This window comes from Apis dorsata, unplaced genomic scaffold (assembly GCF_000469605.1).
Source record: "Apis dorsata unplaced genomic scaffold, Apis dorsata 1.3 scaffold_691, whole genome shotgun sequence".
Taxonomy (NCBI): Eukaryota; Metazoa; Arthropoda; class Insecta; order Hymenoptera; family Apidae; genus Apis; species Apis dorsata.
In genome coordinates this window covers 91,610-99,747 of record NW_006263870.1, presented here as the reverse complement: position 1 = coordinate 99,747, position 8,138 = coordinate 91,610, and positions in this window count along the sequence as shown.

The window sequence follows — 8,138 nt, the reverse complement described above, 5'->3', positions numbered from 1 at the left end:
CTCTCTCTCTCTCTCTCTGGCTCGCTCGCTCGCTCACTCGCTCGCTCGCTCTCCCCCTCCCCCTCTGTCTCTCTCTCTCTTTTCTCTCTCTTTTCCTCTTTCTCTTCCTCTCTCACCTTTATCCTCCGAGTATCTTCTTTGTATCCTTTGGTGCAGTTTTCGTAGGACAGGGGAATGCTTTCTTTTTTCGAAATGATTGCTAGATCATAGTTGCACATTCGGTCGAACGTTATTCAATTTTTTTCCTTCTTTCTTTTGCTCGATCACGAATTATCGAGTTGAGCCCGTTCGTTCGTTTTATCCTCGAACTGGAATTGGATAATATTTCGAAAGCTCTCGTCTAATGAATAAATCTGGCGAATTGAGAGGAAAAAAGAATAAAATAATTGGGCCGAGCGACGAAGAAATTCATACCTGGATAAACAGAGGTGTGTTCCTAGCGTTCGATGAGTAGGAGACGACAATCGGGGGCAAACGATGAGAAGTGGAGGAGAAGGGAGAAAACGAAGGGAGAAGCGAAGCAAAGCGGAACGTAACGGAACGAAGCGGAGCACCGTCAACGGTAGCAGCACCAGCATCGTATTTCGTTGTACCGCGTTTAATTGCATTCCAAAATGGCTCTGTGCAAAATCGACTCGCGACGATCCTCCATTTGTCCTCGTTCAGCCCCTTGAAACGCGACGGAAAGCGAGCCGTTGGCATCTTCACCGGTGTAAATCCGGATAAATTAAACCGGACTATCTCTCTCGTAGATTTGAACTCCGCGTTTACGGCTCGACATCGTTTTGTCCATGACGAGAACGACGTGGACGACGATGTCAAGTATCTACGGTTTCACCTAAAACAAGGCTAGAGGAACAAAGCGCACAGAGGGGCTTTGCGACAACACTTTCATAAGTGGCGCGTGCTTAACTCTGGAAGAAGAGACGTCCCCAAAAGGGAGGGAACTTTTATCGAAACGTAATATTTTAAAAATCATTAATTGTGTCGTTGATGATCGAAACCGAAGCGCGGTTCAAATTTCGCAATAAAATAGTGCCCGATCCAACGATAAACGAAAGAACGCCTTTGACGCACCTCGTATTTCTTCTATGCAAACACGTAGCTCGCTAGTGGATAGTGTGGATAGGTACGTTTATATATCTCTAAAATTAATATCGGCGAACAATAAGCGGTGCGTTCGGCACGCGGGGATCGAAAGTTCCGACACGACGCGGCGGTCGCGTTGGTGGCCGACATCGGACACCGGCTCGTCGAGATAGCGACTATCTTTGCGCGCTCGTGCATTACATATACGCGAGACGACTAGAATCGTCGACGATCGGTCGACCGAATTTATTTTTAGAAACTATTCGTACGTTCTCGGTACGAGCAGGTGAGCTAGTACGATTTATTCTAAATTTCTCTTTAATTCGTTTCTCGTTCCTTCGTTTCTCATCTCGTTCAATATTTTTCATCGATTTCGAAACGAAACGTTTCCACGATCGGTCTAACAGATCACAGAGATTCGGAAAGAGAAAAAGAGAAAAACGCGAGATTATTCTCGTTTCGCGGGACAATGAAATATCGTGTTAGCGAGAGGATTAAGCGACGTAATCCGTCGGTTATTTTCCCATTAACGGCTCGGGGTAGAGAGATCGGTGTAGGAGATTCTTTGGACGGACGGAAAACGCGAACAGGCGTGAACACAGGTAGCCGAGACCTTTCTAATGCTAGAAAATATGCCCTTTATGTGTCACTGGCCACTTTATGCCGTGGTTCCGTGTCAGTAGGTTCGCGTTCCAGATTCGACAACGGAACAAAATCGGAACGGTCGAGCTTCTTCTTCGTCGTGTCTATCTTTTTTACAACTTCGATATCGTCTTGAACTTCTCGAAAGTGAAAGCAGATGTTTGACAAACGTTGATCCGATTGAATTTCTACTTCGATACCACGAACAGTTTAATCTTCTTTTATTGTTTATCCGATAAAAGATTCGATTTTAGAGGAGACTCGCGATGCGAGCGAAGATCTGTTAATTGTTATTTGTTAACAGATAGAGATATGAAATCGCATCCAATGTAATTTACGGAGGGAAATACGTAGCGAAATACGTAGGATGTCCTAATAGGCTAAAATTGCCGATTACACGGTTAGTTAGGCGCGCTCAGTGATTTGAGGGTAGTCGAAACGGTGGACTGTCATCGTCCCTATTGTAACGGGCATCGGCTAAACACATTGCGCGAGGAACGGGCTTATAACACAGAATGATCGGTCCGGGGATGAGATTAAAAGGACTTCTAAGAGACATCGTTCAAAGAACGCTCCAAAAAATCGTGTTATCTCTTTTGCGTTTCAGCTTTTTTCGCGCTACTTTTGACCAATCGCGCCCTACTTTTTTAATAAAAAAAACTTTGTTAAAAAGAAAAAGATTCTTTCTTCTTTTCCATTTCAGGCGTATTATATCATTCATCGCGTCATATATCAATATAGACGAGTTAAAAATGCGACTGCAAAAAAAACGTTTGTTCCGTTCGATTTATCTTTGTATAATACTTAAGCGCATATTTGGTATTTTGACTTGACGTTGGCACGTTACTTGATCGAAGAAACCGTTCCTAATATGCGCTACCTCGCACATTCGACCTCCTCTTATCTGCGAGGTTTGTGTCAGGTGAGTTTTGTGGGAAAAAATGGTGGACGCAGGTCTCTCGCTAGAATCGTCTTTCGCTGACTCGCACGATTTATCTGCAGGTAAAGTACGACTTTTGCATAGTGGCATAAATCTGCCAAGACCTACAAACTCGTTCTCACACTTGTTTCTTTTTATTTTTCTATTTTTATACATGTATATATATACATATATATATATATTAAAATTCGTAGTAAAAACTTCTAGGAAAGGAAAATTAATTAAATTCGTTCTTATTTAACAAATAAATGACAGATGTTTGTGAAATCTCGACGATACGCACTATGTTCGAATACCAGATTCGGACGATTCGAAATTTTTTCGAAAAAATTCCCATCTCATTCCGCTTCCTGTCGTGGACAACGCGCCCGTGCCCGCACTCGCATCAACAATAAAGGCTTGACGCCATAGAGGTATTTGCCACTGTTATGTCGACAATATGTTCCGGATCCTTAATAACGACAGCGAGCGGTATTAAGAGGTATTACAAAGCGGCGACACTTGAATGCGCGTCGAGGAGGGTTCTCACTCTTGAAAAGAGCATCTGAATACAGAAAACCCTGTTGGCCCTTCGATGTTATTATGAACTCCCTCCATTCACGCCACGTTCCCGTCTTTTTCTCTAACCTTTCCCCTCTCTCATTTTCTCTCTTTCTTTTACCCCTCTACCCATCTCTGTGTTCATTTTTCAATCCGATAAACTTTCTCTCATAGCAAATGGTGTAACAAATACATTAATAGTCAGTTTGACAATTTCTTAATGTATCAGAAATTACATTGCACGTTACAATTTACTACTTATTTACTAATTAATTTAAAAGAAAGAAAAAAAAAATCATCGATCTCGATCAATAAAATTGACGAAATAAAAAATTTGAAACGAACGAATCATTCATCCAATAATATCGTTGGCTTCGTATTATTGAATCCATCTCGATTGTACAGAGTGTTAATATATTTTTTAAACATCTTTGACTAATTCGCAATAATAAAAAACCACTATATAAACGCAAAATTTTGTTTTTGTATAAAAATATCGGTCAAAACTTATTCAATTTGCATTAGAAAGCAACGACAGAGATAAAATTGTGTCTTCATCTCATCTAACGCGAACTTATAACTTAACTGCTTAACAATGTAAATTCGATTTCTAATATAAACTCTTCAAATATTCCATATATTAACACTCTATAGATAGACACGTTATGTGCAATGTAGCTAACCCTTCAGGATATTTTTCCTTTTTGGGTATTATTGTCACCCTTTTTCTCGTCAGGGATTAGCTTACAATCGATGAAATCGTCCATAACGCAATCAAGATTTATTTAATTAGAGGTTACGCCTAGAGAAGTTTCGTGTTTACAGTTTGCATGATACTCATAAATCTTCGATTTTTTTTTTTCAGGCAATATCAATATGCGATTTGACATTATTATACGATAAGAAAATTTAATTTCTTCGTAGAGGAGGTGTAAAACGCAATGGAGTTTTTATCTCGTGAAAGTAATACGCTATACTATTTGGAGAAGATGAAGTGTTAGAGAAGAAAACATAACGCTACGTTACGATAATTCTTAATGCTGACCGCGCAGACATCTCAAGGCCGCGCCATTTCTTTATCGGTTTATCATCTTCTATATAGTTGACCAAGCTACTCGCTACGCTGTGGGAATTGAGTAATTATCGCGTCATACCTCCGAGAGTTGTATTTATAGCGCCTCCAGGAAGCGCCTCCCCTCCGTCCACGTATATATGTATACTACCGATTAAAATGCGAGCCAATCTCGGACAAGCTGCTCGCTCCTTAAGTTATCATTTGATTATATCGTGATCATTCTTCTTACAACGCAACGAATCCTAAGTCTGCCCAGTTTTCTTATTCCACATTCCTGTCATACGTTAGTCCGAGAAATGGATCGCATATTTCGCATAACGAATTAAATCAGAGTTTGATCCGTCGTCCGTTTCTCGAATTTACATAAATTTCCATCGTACCGTCATTCACGTAAAAGTATAAACGCTCAAAATCCACTAGATCGTCGTGATTGCAATCGTGGTTTTCTACCACGAAACCACGAACTAGGGAGGCCAGGTAAGCAGCTTTTATGCGAACTAAATAGATCCTTAGTTGAGAGAGGCAACAGTCGACTAATACGTATTACGCATCAATAAATGTGAAAAACGCTTTAAGATACGATTTACTTTCGATCGATTACATGAATTTTCTAAATGATCACAGTGAAAATGTTTGATCGTGGCTATCCTTTTTTCTCTTCTTATATTACATTTTCTTTGATTTCAATCGCGACGAAAATGAACGTAATCTCATTAAATAGAAGTAGAGAAGCCACGATTTATTAAGAGAACCCTCGTAGAGCGGTATCACGCATGACGTAACTTATGGTTGGACAGCGATGCGAACGATATAGAGTACAAGAGAATAGCCGTATATGTATAACGAAGGTTATGGTGTTACCGGTGGATGCTGGAGTGGCAGGGTGTCCAGTGACTCCCATGTCGGCTTGTTATCCGGACCGCCCCATCGTTATCTGCAATTACCCCAAAACAGCCCCTAGTTTATAAATTATAGACCATCCCCGTCCCCTTCCCTATCCCCTCTCCATCTCTATATCTATTCCTATCTGTATCTTTTTTCCTCTTTCTTCATTCCGTTCGTATCTCGAACCCCCGCCAGGATCCCATCTGTCATCAAACGTAGCCAATTACGCACAATTATTTCGCCAACCATCCATTTTGTATTGTAATATCTCGCGTCATTGATATTATACACGTTGTTTCATTATCTCTCTCAGGGAATACTTTTATACGGAAGACATTCGAAGATTCGAGATTAAGAGGCGTAGGTAATCCTCGGTTACCGACGATCTTTTCGAAAGATTGGACTGTCTAGCCGGCCAACCAGTAGAGGGACACGGATGCACGCGAACGACAATGCGATCGGCCTGCTCCACCCATTGTCGTGGAGATTTCAATAGACATTGCGACAATGAATAACGCCGGGTTGCGTAAACCCTGGGGGATTCCGCGCTCCACGCGGCATCGGCCATAAGCCTGCTTGACTGTACTTTTCACGCCCTTTTCCACAGGCCACCACCTGAAATTATTATGTCGCACCATCCCCTCTCTCTTTTCCAAACACGCATCTGCTATTACACCTACCTACAATATGTATGTAATATATGTATGTAATATGTATGTAAATACATATCTATATCATATATGTGTATGTAAGTACTTATGTACAAATTATGTCCTATGTCTAACAGATATATATATATATATTTATGATTCGCCCGATCGTGAAGAGAGATATCTTACGCAATTTTCGATTACGATTCATTACAAAAGATACAGATTTTCGTTTTATCATATTTATTATATTAGCCAATGAGAAAATTTTCGAGATAAAAAATTCCAAATATTTCGACTCTTTATGATACATTTATGTATCATAAGAACGAATGATTATTCTATGTCCACAAAATATTATATTTTAGCATGAATTTATAAATCGATGTCGATTAAATATAATAGTTAGATTTAAAACAAAACGAAATATTTTTGATTCTTCGTATTAAATGGATTTAATGAAGATGTAAAAAAAATATTTTTTCTAGCGTCTTAATATAAATATTGTATTTAATATTGTTGAATAAATTAAATTTACTCGAGTTTATAAGAGAATATTATATAAAAGTAAAATTGTTAATACTAAATTTTTAATATTTCCAAAAATATGAAAAATATATACTAAAACTGTAAACTGTATAATAATTTTAAATTATTTTATATTAGATCAAATAGTATAAAGTTGGATATATGGATATAATATAATTATATTAACTTTCTACTTTTTTATTGTATTATATTATTTTATATTATCTTTTTTCCTTATTAGATTATATTCCTTGTTATATTAACTTGATATATACATTGATTATATAAATAAGAATTTTTCTAATGCGAATATATCCGTTATATCCATTCTAATTATTGTGTGTCATGATATATTCAAAAACAAAATAACTGCTTAAGGGATTAATCGATCACAAACAAACTTGTATAACAGCCTTTATTTTATCGATATGATACAATTTTATTCAACACGCTTTATCGATATAAGTACATATGTATTTCGTCTTTGTGAATTATATCTCGCGTCACGTTGATTCTTATCAGATTCAAAATTGCAGAAATAGGTCGAACTATATGATTCTCGTGATGTTATCCTCATTATTTATTTATCGATGTTCAATTCTCAAAGCTGTCGCGGCTTCGCACTTTTATCATCGTATTCTCATTATATCTCCCACCTCCCACAATCTCTTTTCTTTGTATAAATCTTTTTACTCTCGTTCGCATTTCACTTTTAGCTGGCATCACTTCGCTGTCATAACGCCTTGTAACGGGAAACATTGAAAGTCACATCGTGTTATCTTCGATCAATCGAGCTATAGCTATGAATAATATTTATAATAAGATTTACTTTAGCACAAAAATACATTTTTATAATTACATCTAAACCATAGTTTTGCATACCGACGGATCCTAAATTAGTTTATTGTAGTATCTTCAAAAAATTCAAACGTGAACATCACATCACTCTGTAAAGAGTATACTAGATTTGCTAGATTCACGTCTTCCGAATTATTCGAACCGCGCGAAAAAAGAAACACACATTCCTTTATTCTGCCGACGTAACATCGTGAATCAAGTGCGATCATGTCGATTTTGTTACGGAAGTGAGACATACGATATCCATAATATCATTCTTTCTTTCTCTCTCTTTCTCTCTTTTCCCCACTCTCTCTCTCTCGTTCTCCAAATATATTAAATATTGTGTATATATATGTGTGTGTGTATGTGTATGTATATGTATGTGTGTGTGTCATGGTTTGTGTACATAGCATATAAGTGTATACATATTCATAAATATACGCATATGTGCAATACATGTGTATTGTATAAATGTACACGTAGTTAAATATGTATACATATACGTATACATAATACACACGAAAGTTCAACTTTAATACACGTTTGGAAGACAGAGGTTCGTGTTACGCACATATCTCTAATTGTAAGTTTATTCCTGCCGAACACGCGTAAACATATACGCTCGCGTGCAGATTACGTTTAATACGTCATCATTCGTCAACCGACCGTTCGATTCGATATATTTTCTTCCTGTTGCCTCTTTAGATGTACGCTTTTCCTTTCGTATCTTCGAAACTTTTACAATAGTATATATAATCGAAGATCGAATAAGATTTTCTCTTATTTCCATTCCATTCCAAAGAGGCAATAAATCTTCGATTTTTTTGCTCGATCATCTCAGGGATAATAAGTTTACGCGTCAAGATATGTTCACGACAATGGACTATCCATTGACTAGAGAGTAACGAATTCGCAATATTTTAAAGGTATATATTTAAAAACACGACAC